General features: G+C 40.8%; 1 protein-coding gene across 1 annotated transcript in view; it reads right to left on the reverse strand.

The window, feature by feature from the left end:
- LOC125031192 overlaps nt 1–5,000 on the reverse strand; it is a 99,665-nt gene that overhangs the window by 93,651 nt on the left and 1,014 nt on the right. The gene's annotated exons all lie outside the window — the stretch shown is intronic.

Here is a 5,000-nt window from a genome sequence, read left to right on the forward strand (position 1 = left end):
GTGTGTTCCCTTAGCGCGCGCGCGTGTGTGTGTGTGTGTGTGTGTAGGAGTTTTGCAGAGCTGTATGTGTTTGTTTGTGTAGTTGTGTAGGTATGTATTGTTGTGCATATGTTTTGCCTTTCATTTATTCGTTTTTCATTTATTCCTTTCCTTTTTTCTTCACTTTTTCTTTTCACACCATACGTGGAACTAAAACTGGCAACATTTAGTTTCGAAAGAAATCAAACTACATAGAAATATATGCGCACACAGACAAACACACAAAAAAAACAGTAACAACAACAACAACAACACACATACACACCTACATACAAAGGTTTTTATACATAAAACTATAGATTTAAAGCACTGTCATATCATATTTTTAGATAAATAGAAAACAATGTTGATAGGTAAGAATAAGTAGACAGATAAACTGAATGATGACTAAATAAAGGAGAAGGAAAGAGGAGAGAAGGTGAGGAAGAGAAAAAAAGTAAGAGAAGAAAAAAGGGGGAAAAAAAGGAAGATCGGAACAAAGTGTTTTGACACCTTTTGCACGGACCTTTCCACTCTTTTTTTTGTGATTTTCTTTTAAATCCTCTTCGCAAGATCTAATTAATTAATGAGTCTCCGTAGCGAATGATGATTCCCCCCCTCCCCCCTCCTGCTACCACCCGCCTCCTCGTCCTTCCCTCCTCTACCCCCCCCCCCCCCTATCCCTTGCCCACTCTCTCTTCCATCTTTGAATGTTACATGTTGAAATTCATCCGGGTGATAGAGATATATATATATATAGATAGATAGATAGATAGATAGATAGAGAGAGAGATAGAGAGAGAGAGAAAGAGAGAGAGAGAGAGGGGGGGGGGAGAGAGCAAAAAAAAAAAAAAAATAAACGAAAACAGGCTGAAAGCTCTCTCTTTCTCTCCGTCTTTTTCCTTCTTTCTCTTACTGTCTCACTCCCTCTCCCTCTCTCATTCTCACTCTTTCTCCTTCCTCCTTTCTCTTTTTTAATTTCCTTCATGCCACACACTTGCCAACATACACAGACGCCGTATAAGATTTCCCATTTTTCTTCTCCAACGAACATACCGTAGTTTTCATAACTTTTCTTTACGTTATAAAAGCTGCGAGTTGACCGACCTTAACTCGTGCTAGCCGTCATACAAGGCATGTAACGGGGCTGAGGGGAAGGAGGGAGGTGAGGGGAGGTGAAGGGGAGGTGAAGGGGAGATGGAGGAGGGAGAGGGGGCGGAAGGAATGGAGGGGAAAGGGGTGTGGGGAAGTAAGAGGACATGGAGGAGGGAAAAGTAGGCGAAGAGGAAAGTATAGGGAGAGGGAAATGAGGGGAGGGAAAGAAAGAGAGAAAAAGGGGTGAGAGGGGGAAGGGGTGAGGGGAGCCGAGGGGTGAAGGGGCGAAGGAGAGTTTTGTTATATGTGGGGGAAAAAATGTTGTTTAATTGCGAGGAAAATTATACAGGTTTCACGGATTTGTGTCTGAGAGTATTTAGTAAATGGGAAAGGATGAAGAGAAGGAGAAGGAAGAAGAGGAGGAGGAGGAGATGGAGATCAAGATGGAGGAGGAGGCGGCAGAGAAGGAGGAAGAGAAGAAAAGGGATAAAGTGAAGAAGAGAACAAAAATAGAAGGAATATAACGGAGAACAAAAACAACATATAAAGGAATAGTAAGAAGCATAAAAAAAGATTACCAAAGGAAGAGGTCAAAATAAGGAAAGAAGAAAAATGAAAGAGAATATACTGGGAAACTGTAGGAAGCCAAGAACAGCAACAACGTCAGGAAGAAAGAGAGAAAAAAAGGAAAAAGAGAGAAATACCAAGAAAGCAAATGTGTGATGTTATTTTGGCTAATGTATTTTATTATTTTTCTCTCTCTCACTTCCTCTTTTGTCTTGACCATTCTGAGAAGGAGGTAAAGAGAGAAAACGATATGAAGAAATGACTGAGAAGATTGTGCAATGTGAGAAGCAATAAGCGAAAGAGGGCGCAGAGGTGGAAGAATAAGAATAAGAATAAGAAAAGAGGAAATGGAAAACAAGTAGGCGATCAAGGGAGGTAAAAGGGAGACAAACGTCGAACAAAACAAAAACAAAAACGAAGGGAAGGTAACGAAAGAAGAATATCACCGGTAAATAAAAAAAACAAGAAAGATTAAAGAAAAGGGAAGAAAAAAATACGATAAAAAAAACAAACACAAAATAGGAGCATAAATGACGATGATAATAATAATGATAACGATAACAGTAATGAAACTAACAAACAATGACAACAAGAGCAGCACCAGCACCAGCAACAACGACAAAACAATGATAATAATAAACACAAGACGAGAAAAGAAACGTAAGTAAGATCCTGCTTATATTCGCAGTAAGAGAGAAATATCACCGAAGTAGGAAGGGAAGGAGACTGTACAATTCGATGTGTTTTTTTTTTTTTTTTTTTTTTAAGTATTGAAAAACACAAACCTTTCTGAGCTTCTGTTTCTATATTATGATTTTTTTGAGGTTTGTTTTTCTTTTTTTTCAAAAGAGAGAGAGAGAAAAGGGGGAGAGAGAGAGAGAGAGAAAGAAAGAGAGAGAGAGAGAGAGAGAGAGAGAGAGAGAGAGAGAGAGAGAGAGAGAGAGAGAGAGAGAGAGAGAGAGAGAGAGAGAGAGAGAAGGAAAGAGAAAGACAAAGAGAGAGAGAGAGGGGAGAGGAAAGTGAGAAAGAAAATGAGGATTGAGATAGAACGAAGAACAAAGGAAGAAAAATATTCAAAGGATGGAAAAGAAAGTCAGACTTCCATGCAATCAGCCGCTTTGTCTGACATAAAATATTCACACAAAGTCTTCATTTCTCAAAAGAGGAACATAATGACGATGATTATATAAAACGAAAGACAACAACAACAAATAAAATAAAAGGAAATAAAAGAGGAAGAAAACTCAGCGCTTGTCTCTCGCGACAGTCTTTTGTTTTTGCCTCTTCGTTCGGCAACAGAGCCACCCAGAATAAATCTCGCTTGAATAATCATACAATGTCCACAACAACCCGCTCTATGATAACACATCACGAAAAGGTTAAAACGTTAAACAGAAAACAATAAACAGCAAACATACCCTTCATTTAGTGAGAGATAAAAAAAACTCATTTTGTCTCGTCTCTACTTGCTTTTTACCACTCTTTCTTTCTATTAACAGGAATATGCAAATCACAGTTTACAGATATGATGATCAGAAACACTACGGGATTTGTTTTCGGGCAAGTTCGGTAGGTACAGAGAGAGAGATCAATAGTAGACTGTAGATCATGGATGCAAATTGAATACTATGACTCCGGACTGTGATGTTGATCAATAGAGGAAGGTAGATGACGGAGAAAGAGGGAGAGATTGAGCGAAAGAGGGAGGAAGAGAGAGAGAGAGAGAGAGAGAGAGAGAGAGAGAGAGAGAGAGAGAGAGAGAGAGAGAGAGAGAGAGAGAGAGAGAGAGAGAGAGAGAGAGAGATAAATAACTAGCTAGCTAGCTAGATGAAGAGAGAGGGAGCGAGTAAGACTGGGAGATAGATAGATAGATAGTTAGATAGATAGATAGATAGATAGATAGATAGATAGATAGATAAGCAGATAGATATATAGATGAAGAGAGAGAGAGAGAGAGAGAGAGAGAGAGAGAGAGAGAGAGAGATTGGAATTACAGAGTGAGTTTGACAGAGAGCGAGGTAGATAGACAGCGAGAGGAGGAGTGATGGGCACGTAGATTGACAGGTAGACAGGCGAATGTATAAGGAAAGAAAAAGGTATAGATGGACCTGTAGATAGATAGACCGATTGATAGAAAGCGCGAGGACAGCAGAGAGAGAGAGAGAGAAAGAGAGAGAGAGAGAGAGAGAGAGAGAGAGAGAGAGAGAGAGAGAGAGAGAGAGAGAGAGAGAGAGAGAGAGAGAGAGAGAGAGAGAGAGAGAGAGAGAGAGAGAGAGAAAGGGCGACGTAAAGAGTGAGAAAACAAAAAAGCGTAAAAGAAAGAAAGTATAAGTATAAGGGCGACAAAACAGCAGAGAAAGAGCAAAAGAGCGACAGAGAAACAGAGGGCGAGAGAGCAAAAGAAAAACAGAGAAACAGAAAAAGAGCGAGAGAAAACGAAAGAGCGACAGAGAAACAGAAAGAGAGCGAGAGAGCAAAAGAGAAACAGAGAAACAGAAAGACAGCAAGAGAAAACCAAAGAGCGACAGAGAAACAAAGAGAGCGAGAGAGCAAAAGAGCGACAGAGAAATAGAAAGAGAGCAAGAGAAAACAAAAGAGCGACAGAGAAACACAAAGAGAGCAAGAGAGCAAAAGAGAGACAGAGAAAGAGAGAAAGAGCAAAAGAGCACACGAACGTCTGACAGACAGTCGGATGCAAGACCTAGTTGGAGACAAATACACCCCCTTTTACATAACGAACTTCAGAAAAGTGGTTTATAGTGTTTGCCGAGTTTGTTCGCCCGGACGACCTCCCTCTGGTCTCCCCCCCCCCCACCCTCCCCACCACCCTACCCCCACCCCCCCACCCCATGACCAGCTTGGCGTTAGTTCTATTTTTAGCTTCATTAACAGTGGCTTGAAAGACGGCTGTGGTACAGGTGTCCCAGATCTGACGTGTGTGTAAGTGCCTATAGATTTGTTACTGTGTGCGAATCGAAAGGTTTCGTGAGTGTGAGTTTTTTTTTGGTTGCGTGTGTCTGTGCTTAGGAATGTGCGTACTGTGGTCCTTTCGTTGAATCTATCTATTTTAGGAGATTAAAAAAAAAGTAAAACAAAAAGCAAAAATTATGTGAAAAGTGACTGTCATTCAGAAGCGCAAAAGTAGCGTGGAGATTTTTTGAACGCAAATGACAGAGGAAGAGTTGGCCTGAGACTTCAACGAACGAAGTGCATGAGACCGTGTTATGCTTGCTGGGAGTGTGCTAAATGGAGAGAGGAATGCAATTTCAGCGTGCTTGGAAGAGGAATGCAGAGACAGGCAGGAAAGAGGAGAAGCATAG

This window comes from Penaeus chinensis, chromosome 12 (genome assembly GCF_019202785.1).
Source record: "Penaeus chinensis breed Huanghai No. 1 chromosome 12, ASM1920278v2, whole genome shotgun sequence".
In the NCBI taxonomy this organism is placed as follows: Eukaryota; Metazoa; Arthropoda; class Malacostraca; order Decapoda; family Penaeidae; genus Penaeus; species Penaeus chinensis.